Source organism: Cervus elaphus, chromosome 19, assembly GCF_910594005.1.
Source record: "Cervus elaphus chromosome 19, mCerEla1.1, whole genome shotgun sequence".
NCBI lineage: Eukaryota > Metazoa > Chordata > Mammalia > Artiodactyla > Cervidae > Cervus > Cervus elaphus.
Genome location: NC_057833.1, coordinates 81,493,337 through 81,505,513, shown reverse-complemented (window position 1 = coordinate 81,505,513; position 12,177 = coordinate 81,493,337). Strand labels below are relative to the sequence as shown.

Here is a 12,177-nt window from a genome sequence, read left to right as displayed (position 1 = left end):
CTTAAGAAGTTTGGTGAGGCTTCTTCATAAAAATACCAAATGCAGGCTGACGCTGGTGCTGTGGGAGGGCCTGGAGGCCCCGGGGGCCCTGGAATAGGAGGCTGTGGTGGCTTCCGTGGAGACTTTGGCAGTGGTGTCCAGGGCCAGGGTTGTGGCCAGGGTCAGGGCTGGGGTAAACACCATGGCGCTCTTGGAGGTAAGGCCAAGGACAAGGAGTGGCTCCCCAATACCAAGCGGGGCCCTCTGGTCAAGGACATGAAGATCAAGTCCCTGGAGGAGATCTACCTCTTCTCTCTGCCCATCAAGGAATCTGAGATCATTGTCTTTTTCCTGGGGACATCCCTCAAGGACGAGGTTTTGAAGACTATGCCCATGCAAAAGCAGATCCGTGCTGGCCAGTGGACCAGGTTCAAGGCATTTGTTGCCACTGGGGATTACAACAGACATGTCATTTTGGGTGTCAGGTGCTCTAAGAAGGTAGCCACTGCTATCCCGGTCACAGGGGCCATCATCCTGGCCAAGCTCTCCATTGTCCCGTGTGACGAGGCTACTGGAGAAACAAGATCAGCAAGCCCCACACCGTCTCTTGCAAGGTGACTGGCCGCTGTGGCTCAGTGCCGGTGCACCTCATCCCTGCCCTCAGGGGCACTGGCATCGTCTTGGCCCCTGTGCCCAAGAAGCTCCTGATGATGGCTGGCACCGATGACTGCTACACCTCTGCCAGGGGCTGTGCCGCCACCCTGGGCAACTCTGACAAGGCCACTTTTGATGCCATTTCCAAGACCTACAGTTATCTCACTCCTGATCTCTGGAAAGACACAGTGTTCCCCAAGTCTCTGTATCAGGAATTCACTGACCATCTTGTAAGGACCCACACCAGTTTCCATGCAAGGACCCAGGCTCCATCGGTAGCTACCACATAATTTTATATGAGGAAAAAAAGTGAATGAAACTGGTGAAAAAAAAAAAAAGGTTTGGTGAGATAATATATGAGAGGGCTTCTCACAGTGTCTGGTACAGTCACTATGGCTGCTATTATCATAATATTAACTCAGAAAGTTTCTTTTTCCTTCCTAAAGTGTCATAGTCTCTAACCATTGATCAGCCTTCCAAAGGGTTCAGAATAAAGCAGCAAGTGAGAACACGGGATGTCCAGAAAAAGCCCACATGCTGGATGCTCAGTAGCTTCTATGGCCTTGACTTTCTTTAACAGGCACACAAATGTGGGATGAGGTCATCAAGGGAGGGGCAAGTTGCTGGGGGAGGTAGGAGCCAGTGGGAGAATATCCCCTGGAGACCATGCTTTCTTTTATTTATTTATTTATATTTTTTATTTTTTTTCATTTATTTTTATTAGTTGGAGGCTAATTACTTTACAATATTGTAATGGGTTTTGTCATACATTGACATGAATCAGCTATGGATTTACATGTATTCCCCATCCCGATCGAAACATGTATATTATCTATGGTGAAACAGATCACCAGCCCAGGTTGGGTGCATGAGACAAGTGCTCGGGCCTGGTGCACTGGGAAGACCCAGAGGGATCGGGTAGAGAGGGAGGTGGGAGGGGGGATCGGGAGACCATGCTTTCTTACAAGCATGTTGAGTTTGAAATAAGCAAGACCCTTTGGGTGACTCAAAATCAGCCCCTCCCCACCATACACAAATGTGAAGTAGTGCTGTAAACTAAGGCTGATGTGCAAGCCATTTGTCAGGGCTTTGAGAAAAGGAGCACTGGAAGGAAATGTTGTCCTCCAGATGTTCAGCCTTTTAGGCAAGAGAGGTCCGTCCTGGACCACAGTGATGCTGGTGGCTTTTCTTACTGCTGTCCCTTTCCACCTACACTCCCCACCTTGATAAAACCTACTGTCATTATAGCTGCTCTACATTTCTTTCTACCTGATTTGGGAAATATCACAACAACAAAGTCCTTTGCAATCTCATTTTTGGACTATTTGATATTTTCTTCCATTTGTTTTATAATTTTGTTTTTTACATTTAACCATGTAGAGAATGCTGTGTGCCACTCAGCTCTCCTCTTCAAGACTGAGGCTGTCTTCCCCCAGAAAGGAGTGTTGGTTGCTCACAGCAGAATCCCTTCCCTGGAATGTCCCTGGCCAAAGGAAGGCACCAGAAGCTATATGATTCTATTTGTATACAATAACACACATTTCATTTTTTATTTTTTAAACTGAAGTATAGTTGATTTACAATGTAACCACTGGTTTGTTTCCTATGTGAATCTGTTTGTTTTGCATACACATTAATTTGTATTTTTTTTTTTAAGATTCCACATATAAGTGATATCATACAGTATTTGTCTTTCTTTGTCTGACTTATTTCACTAAGCATAATATTCTCTAGGCCAACCCACTTTATTGAAAATGGCAGAACTCCATTTTTTAATGATCGAGTAATGTTCCATAACATGTGTGTTTATGTATGTATGTGTATATATCTCTGTCTTTCATATCTTTCTTATTCATTCATCTGTTGATGGACATTTGGGCTGCTTCCATATCTTGACTATTGTAAATAACGCTGCTATGAACACTGAGGTGCATGTATCTTTTCAAATTAATGTTTTTGTTTTCTTTGGATATATACCCAGGAGTGGAATTGTTGAACCACATGGCAGTTTTATTTATAGTGTTTTGAAGAAAGCTTCTATACAGTTTTCCACTGTGGCTGTACCAATTTCTCCACCAACAGCCTACAAAGATTCTCTTTTCTTCACATCCTCTCCTTGTTTGTAATTTGTAGACTTTTTGATAATAGCCATTCTCATAGGTGTGAGGTGCTATCTTGTTGTTTTGATTTACTTTTCTCAACAATTAGCAATGCTGAGCATCTTTTCATGGGTTTGTAACCAACTGTATGTCTTATTTGAAAAATGTCTATTCTGTCCATTTTTTGATTGGGTTGTTTGTTCTTTTGATATTGAGTAGTAATGACTGTTTCCATATTTTGGATATTAATTCCTTGTTGGCCATACCATTTATTCCCATTCTGTAGGTTGTCTTTTTGTTTTGCTGACAGTTTCCTTTGCTGTGCAAACACTCTTAAGTTTAATTAGCTTCCATTTGTTTATTTTTGCTTTTATTTCTTTTGCCTTAAGACAGTAAAAAAATATTGCTATGATTTATGTCAACGAGTATTCTGCCTATGCTCTCTCATAGGAAGGAGTTTAATGGTTTCAGGTCTCACACCAAGGTCTTTAATCAATTTTGAGTTTATTTTTGTATATGGTATGAAGTAAGTTCTAATCTCACTGCTTTACATTTAACTGTTCAGTTTTCCCAGTACTACTTGTTGAAAAGACTGTCTTTTCTTCATTGTATATTCTTGCCTCCACTGTTGTAGATTAATTGAACATATGTATGTGCGGTTATTTCTGGGCTCTCTATTTCATTCCATTGGTCTATGTATTTGTGCCAGTACTATGCTATTTTGATTACTGTAGCCTTGTAGTATAGTCTGAGGTCTGGGTGGGTGATATCTTCAGGTTTTTTCTTTTTATTTAAGACTTCTTTGTCAGTTTGGGGTCTCCTGTTGTTCCACATGAATTTTAGGATTATTTTCTAGTTCTGTGAAAAATGTCATGGGTATTTTGGTAGGGATTGCATTGAATCTCTAGGTTGCCTTGGGTAGTATGGTCATTTTAACAATATTATTTTTTCCAATCCAAGAGTATGGGGTATCTTTCCATTTCTTTGTATCATCTTCAGTTTTCTTCAACAATGTTTTATAGTTTTCAGAGTATAGGTCTTTCACCTCCTTGGTTAAGTTTATTCCTAGGTATTTTATTCCTGTTGATATGATTTTAAACAGGATTTTTAAAAAAAATCCCCTACTGATAGTTCATTATTAGTGTAGAGAAATGTAATGGATTTTTCTAATCTTGTATCCTGCTATCTTGATGAATTCACTTATTCTAATAATTTTTGTGTGGAGACTTTAGGGTTTTCTATATCGAGTGCCATGTCATCTGCAAACAGTGATAGTTTTACTTATTCCCTTCCAATGTGGATGACTTTTATTTCTGTTTCTTGTATAACTGCTGTGACTAGGACTTCCAATATTATGTTAAATATAGGTAGCAAGAGTAGAGATCCTTATCTTGCTCTTGGATTTTGAGTAAAAGCTGTCAGCTTTTCACCATTGAGTATGATGTTGGCTGTAGGTTTGTCATAAATGGCCTTTATTATGTTAAGATGTGTTCCCTCTACACCCACTTTGATGAGGGTTTTTTTTTTTTTAATCATGAATGGATGTTGAATTTTGTGAAATGCTTTTTCTGTGACTATTGAGATGATCATGTAATTTTTAATCCTTCCTTTTATTAATGTAGTAATTGATTGCTTTGCAAATGTTGAGACATCCTTGTGCCCTTGGAATAAATCCTACTTGGATCATGGTATATGATCCTTTTTATATATTGCTGGATTTAGTTTGCTAATATTTTGTTGAGAATTTTTGCATTTATATTCATCATAGATATTGGCCTACAATTGTATTGTCCTTGTAGTGTTTGTCTGGTTTTGGTATCAGGGAAATGGTGGCTTCATAGAATGAATTTGGAAGTATCCTATCTTCTTCAATTTTAAATAGTTTGAGCAAGATAAGTATTAGTTCTTCTTTACATGCTTGGTAGGATTCCCCTATGAAATCATCTGATCCTGGACTTTTGTTTTCTGGAATCTTTTTAAAAAAGACAAATTCAATTTCACTACTTGTGATTGGTCTGCTCAAATTATCTATTTCTTCTTGATTACATCTTGGCAGGCTGTATGTTTCTAAAAATCTGTTCATTTCTTCTAGGTTGTCCAATTTGTTGGCATACAACTGTTCATAGTATTTTTCTATGATTTTTTTTTTTTGTATTGCTGTGGCATAAGTTATTATTTCTCCTCTTTCATTTCTTATTTTGCTTATTTTAGCCCTCTCTCTTTTCTCCTTGGTGAGCCTGGCTAAAAGTTTACCAGTTTCATACTTTTTAAAAAACAAAACAAAACTCAGTTCTTGGTTTCCTTTGTCTTTTCTATATAATTTTATTTATATTTTATTTATTTCCTCTCAGATCTTTATTTTCTTTCTTTGGCCAATTTTCAGCTTTGTTCATTTTCCTAATTCCTTTAGGTGGTAGACTAGGTTGTTTATTTGAGACTTTTCTTGTTTTCTAAGGAAGGCCTGTATTGCTATAAACTTCTCTCTTAGAACTCTTTTGCTGCATCCCATTGATTTTGAAGTGCTGTGTTTCCATTTTCACTTGCCTTAAATTGTTTTCTAATTCCCCCTTTGATTTCTTCATCAACTCACTGGTTTTTCAAGTAGTATATGGTTTAGTTATCACGTTTGTCATTTTCCCATTTTTCTTCCTGTAGTTGATTTCTAGTTTCATACCACTGTAGTTGGAAAAAATGCTTGATATAACCTCTATACTCTGGAATTTGTTGAGACTTGTTTTGTGGCCTAGCTTGTAATCTCTTCTGGAGGACATTCCACGTGTACTTGAAAAGAATGTGTATTCTGCTGTTTTTGGATGGAATATACTATGATCTGGTCTATTCTGTCTTAGAGTCCTGGTCTATTATGTAATTTAAGGCCATTAGTGCCTTACTGATTTTATTAAAGTCTATACTAATATTATATCATTGCTAATTTCTCCCTTTGTGTATGTTAGTATTTGCTTTATATATTTAGGTGCTTCTGTTTTGGGTGTATATATGTTAGTGAGTGTAATATCCTCTTCTTGTGTTGATCCCTTTATCAGTATATAGTGTCCTTCTTTGTGTTTGTTATAGCCTTTGTTTTACAGTCTACTTTGTCTGACATGAGTATTGCTACCCTCATTTTCTTGTCATTTCTATTTGCATGGGGTATTGTTTCCCATCCTCTCATTTTCAATCTGTGTGTGTCTTTAGCCCTGAAGTAAGTCTCTTGTAGGGAGCATATTGAAAGGTCCTTTTCTAAAATCCAATCAGCCAACATTCATGCTTTAAATGTGCAGTATACATCTGTTAATCACTACCCTAACCAAGATATAGAACATCTCTATACCCTCAGAAACTTGATACTCCTTTTCAGCCAATATTCCCCTCTCAGAGCAACAATTTGTTTTGATTTCTACCACTAGAGATTAGTTTTGTCTGTTTTTGAACCTCGTATAAATAAAACAATTAGTTATTAATTTTTTGTATGTTGACTTTATAACCATACCCTTTGCCAAGATCTCTTATTTGTTCTAACAGTTTAGAATTTTTCAGGAAAACAATAATATTTCTATGAATAATAGTTTTGTATTACTTTTTTATACATTTATTATTCTTCCTTTTATTTTATTGTATTGATTTGAATGTCCAGAATAAGGTTAACTAAATCTAACATGATGTTAGTGGGGATCCTTGTTTAATCCTGGTTTTAATGGAAATGACTATATATAATAACAGCTATTAGGTTAAGGAAATATCCTTCTGAATTTAATTATGAGTTTTTTTTTTTTAAAGGAGTGGATTTTAAATACTATCAAATATTTTCCATGTAATCTATTGAGCTTGTCATTCAACTATTCTCCTTAAGACTTCATGGTCTATATTAATAGATACTAAGAGCAATCCATCTGTGCATTCTTTGAATAACCTTCATTTGATCTTGACAGAACTTTGTTTCAGATTGTTATATCTGCATTTATGATTAATACTGGTCTGTAAGTTTGAGATAGTGGTTTTAAGGTAACAGGTTAGGTTTTGGTAACTGGGTTTCATAGGTTGTGTAATATAAAAGGAGAGTCTTTAACTGTTTTCTGTGATCTGGGCAACTTTATACAGCATGTAAGATATTCATTAAACCTTATTTTATTTTTTTACTATTTGTAAAACAGTAAAAAGCCTCTTTTGGAGATAATTCTTTCACACCTTAAAAACTTAAAAATTTGACAGTTTAAAAATACTTCCTATGCTTATAGTTCTACCTGGTTTGCTATATAATTTTGATTACTGTATTTTTCTAGAAACTTGTAATTTTGTTAAAAGTTTCACACTAAACACATTACAAAGTGTAGCCTTGTTTTAAAATTTCCTCATCTATTACATATTTTTCTCATACCAAATGTTGTTTATTTTCCCTCTTTGAATACACTTGTCAAAGGCATGTGTGTGTGTGCTAAGTTGCTTCAGTTGTGTCTGACTCCTTGCAACCCTATGGACTGTAGCCTGCCAGCCTCTCTGTCCATGGGATTCCCCAGGCAAGAATACTGGAGTGGGTTGCTGTGCCCTCCTCCAGGGGATCTTCCTGATCCAGGGATTGAACCTGTGTCACTTACGTCTCCTGCATTGGCAGGCAGGTTCTTACCACTAGCACTACCTGGGAAGCCGATCAAAGGCATACATTTTATTTTCTCAAAAAATTAACTTTTGAATATATGTGTGACTGTTTTTATAATTTACAATTTTACTTACTTTTTTATTTTCCTCTTTAAGCTTTAAATATATTTTGTTGTTAAAAAAAATTTTTTTTAGCTGAATTCACAGATAATTTATCTTCATTCTTCCTCATTAAATAATGAAAACTTTCAAGGTTATGAATTTGTCTGAACTGAGCTTTGAATAAAATATATTTCTACTTGAGTTTTGCTGATTTTCCTCTATCCTTGTATTTACCAATCTTTTGTGTCATGTTTTAGGTTAATGGAGCACATCAGCTACATTTTATTTTAGATGAACATCTGTCACCTAATAAGAGACTTTGGTTACATTTATTCATATAAATTTAGGTCTTATTTTTCTCACTTTATGATTTCCATTCTTGTTTGATGGCTCCTCACTTGTTTCTTCACTTTTAAAGTATACAAACTTTTACTGTCTTTCAATAATTATCTCTAATTATCCATGCCAAACACAAAATTGAATCTCTCCCTCACCTCTCCACCAATTCCACTCAAAACAGGAGATTATCAAGCTGAATGGGCCTCATCCATTTCTGTTTCTAAACAATTGTACTCATTTAAATGATCTTCCAAAGAACTATCAGCAAAAAAATGTCAATTTTTCTTCATTATTCTACTGAGTTTTCTAACTAGTCCTTGTGCCAAGGACACTTTGTATCAATTATGCTTAAAATGTCACTTAAAAATATAACTGCTTAAGGACAAAGCAGAAATTAGCAGATTTAGCTATTTGTTTAATTATTACAAGAGATCTTGGTCACAGTTTCCACAGTTTACTTCCTTCTGCTATAGACTGAGATAAGTCAGATCTTCTCACTATAAAAATTTCATATCAGCTTCAGCCTCAAGGAACAAAAGACAAACACCAAGAACTCCTTCTCTAGCAGGACCATACTCCATCCACTCCTGCTGGACAGACCCAGCCACTGTCCTGGCTGACCTCAGGTGCACAACTTTTCTCTGGCTACTTTCCTACATCCATAATAATTTTTTACTTTCAACCATTTTTTTCAAAGATCAGTTCAAATCTCAGTGATTTTGCTAACAGCTTGCTTCTCTGAATGGCCAAAGAAGTGGAAGTTGTTGTTCTGCTTGTGAGATCTCATCTGCTGTCTTATAATAACTATTTCTGTGTGCTAAGTGTCCTTTCAAATTGATTATGGGATCCTTCAGGGAAGAAATACCATCTTACATTTCAATCATGGAATTATAAGACTTCATGGTTGGGAAGAATCTCAAAACTCATTCATAGATTGAGGACCAGGAAGACCAGGATTACAATGCCATATCTGATTCTAACTTCATGATTTTCAGAGAATCACTTCATTCTTTGGACCTGCAGAATGAGGATGAGTTCCAAGATACTTCAAAAGTCAACCATTTCATGATTTCGTGATAAGACAAATAGTCATTTTAACAAAGAAGGAACCAACAAACAGCCCAAAGAGAGAAAATGACTTGCTCAGGTTCATAGACTCAATGGCCAAAATATAATCAGAAGTTGAATTTCCTGATCTCTAGCCTGCCAGGAGCTATTTTGGAATGCCCTTTGACTCTCCTACAATACCGCTATGAATCTCAAGAAAATGCTCAGTGAAAACATACAGATTGACTTACTAAGAAACTAAACTCTCCGGAAAGATGCAACTGACCACAAACTTTGAATATTCTCAAACACTTATTATTTATCACAGAATTGTACAATTACTTCTCTATTTCAATTTCTAGGCACTGATTCCTTTTATGCCATGCCAAAGGTTAGCTCTTGTTTCTCTCTGTTAATAAACTTAAAAAACTTTGGAACTGTCTGACAAGCTCTGCTGTCCCTTACATGTTTTTGATTTTCCACTTGCTCTTATTTTTTTTCACAAAGACAGTTATAGCAGAGGCATATTAATCTCTTTAGACTTCTGTTTCCTTACCTGTAACCAAAAGTTGTGGAAATGAACGTTCTCTAAAGGTTTTTCTGACTCTAAGATTATTTGATTTTTTCTTTTTGAAAGAAGCATGAGCAGAGTAAGGTGAAAGGAGAGAGATACTTTAACCCTGTTTTTTCTCCCCAAAGCAAGCTGAGACATGGCTTAAACTTTGGAGAGTGGTTTCAGGGAACGTGTGTAGGCGACAGGAAAGAGTGAAAAAGTGGAAGAGAGAAAGAACACACGTTACTGAGCTGGTCACCACTGTGGACATTTGGGATGCAGTCTCACTAAGGATCCTTGGAGGAGCAAGGTAGGATCTTATTGCCCCTCCAGGGACCAGGAGAGGGAAAAATCTGGCTCTATCCCTCATTAGTCAAAAGGTGCTTGCCTCTTGGGATGTTATCCTGTTCACATGGCAGGAGTGTGCATGTAACAGGAGGGCTGTGTGCTCCTCACAACCTTCTCACGTGGCTGTGGCAGGGAAGGTGGGGTTAGAATGAGAAAAATGTGGAGTGCAGGCGCTGTCTGGTTACTTCTCTATGTGCCTAATTTCTGTAGCAACAGCTAGAGTAAAACATGGGCTATGAGGAGATGAGGCCGGTGGCCCAAGGGAAATGGATTTGGGATTGAAGTCCTCAGATCTAACTCTGCCAGGGTGGCCCAGAAAAAAAGAGCATTAAATCAGTCTGGACTGGACTTAAACATAATGGAATTTCCCAGAAGGCTTAAAAATGGAGGGGCTGAAACACTGTTCAGAGAAAATGATGTTAAACATGTAATAGTTATTACACATTATTTCTGTGCTCAAAACTCTCTAGGATTTCCAGTTCACTTAGAGCAAAAGGTCAAGTATTAACAATGCCATTGATCTTTTCTCTGACCTCATTTCTTCCCTGCCCCACCACCACTCTGGTTCAGCCACACTGATTTCCATGTTGCTCTTCCAACACACCAGGCAGGCTTATCCCTCAGGGCCTCTCCACTCAATAGAGGCTCTTCCTGACTGTCTCACATCACACCCTTCATCCTCTGACCTTACTTAATTTTTTCCATACACTTATTCTACCTCAGTTCATATTACATGTCTTTTCCCCCTCAAACAAACAACTTTTTATTAAAGCATAGATGATTTAAAATGTTGTGTTAGTTTCAGGCGTACACATTCAGGGGTACAGCAAAGTGATTTAGTATCTATATCTATCAATCTACCTATTGTTTTTCAGATTCTTTTCCAGTATAGGTTATACAAGAAATTGTGTATCCTGTAATACTCAATATTGTGCCATAAATAGGTTATTGTTATCTGTTATATATACGGTGGTGTGTACCTATTAAGCCCAAATGTCTAATTTATCCTCCACTGAATAACACTCATAAAATAAGTTTGTTTTCTATGTCTGTGAATCCATTTCTGTGTTGTACATAAGTTTACTTGTATTATTTTTTTTTAAGATTCTACATACAAATGATGTTATATGACATTTGTCTTTCTCTGTTTGTCTTACTTCACTTAGTATGATAATCTTTAGTTCCATCAACATTGCTGCAAATGGCATTATTTAATTCTTTCTTATGACTGAGTAGTATTCCATTGTACATGTGTACCACATCTTCTTTATCCATTCACATGTTGATGGATATTTAGGTTGCTTCCATGTCCTGGCTATTGTAAATAAGTGCTGCTATGACACTGGAGTGCATGTATCTTTTCCGATTAGAGTTTTTCCAGATATATGCCCAGAAGTGAGAATGTTGGATCACACGGCAACTCTATTTTTAGTTTTTTTTGAAGAACCTCCATACTGTTCTCCACAGTGGCAGCACCAATTTACATCCCAGTGTAAATAGTATGGGCTTCCCAGATGGTGCTAGTGGTAAAGAATCTGCTTGCCAATGCAGGAAATGCAGGAGATGCAGGTTCGATCACTGGGTGGGGAACATCCCCTGGAGGAGAGCATGGCAAACCACTGCAGTATTCTTGCCTGGAAAATTCCATGGACAGAGCAGCCTGGCAGGCTACAGTCCATAGGGTCACACAGAGCTGGACACGACTGAAGTGACTTAGCACACACACACTTAAATAGTGTAGGAGGGTTCCCTTTTCTCCACACACTCCCCAGCATTTATTTGTAGATTTTTTTGATGATGACCATTCTGATTGCCCTGGTGGCTCAGATGGTAAAGAATCTGCCTGCAATGTGGGAGACCTGGGTTCAGTTCCTGGGTCAGGAATATCCCCTGAAGAAGGGAATAGCTACCCACTCCAGTATTCATGTCTGGAAAATTCCATGGACAGAAGAGCCTGGTGGGCTACAGTTCCTGAGGTGGCAAAAAGTCAGATACTGAGTGACTAACACTTTCACTTTCATTCTGATCAATGTTAGGTGATGCTTTATTGTAGTTTTGATTTGCATTTCTCTAATAATTATGATGTTTAGTATATTTTCATAAACCTGCTGTTTGATTGGGTTGCTCATTTTTTTTTTTTTTAATATTGGGCTGTATAGGCTGTTTGTTTATTTTGGAAGTTAATCTCTTATCAGTCACATTATCTGCAAATATTTTATCTCATTCTGTAGGTTATCCTTCTGTTTTGCTGATGGTTTCTTTCCTTCACTGTGTAAAAGCTTTTAAGTTTAATGAGTCCAATTTGTTCTTTTGTTGTTGTTGTTGTTGTTTCCATTTATTCTTATTACTTGGAGGCTAATTACTTTACAATATTGTAGTGGTTTTTGCCATACACTGACATGAATCATCCATGGGTGTACATGTGTTCCCCATCCCGAACCCCCCCTCCCACCTCCCTCCTCA

At 37.3% G+C, this 12,177-nt stretch overlaps 1 protein-coding gene and 1 pseudogene across 2 annotated transcripts in view; one reads left to right on the top strand and one right to left on the bottom strand.

The window, feature by feature from the left end:
- The window catches only part of TMEM108 (transmembrane protein 108), a 411,871-nt gene that overhangs the window by 46,466 nt on the left and 353,228 nt on the right, over positions 1-12,177 (bottom strand). The window lies entirely within an intron of this gene.
- On the top strand, positions 40-923 carry LOC122676169 (annotated as a pseudogene).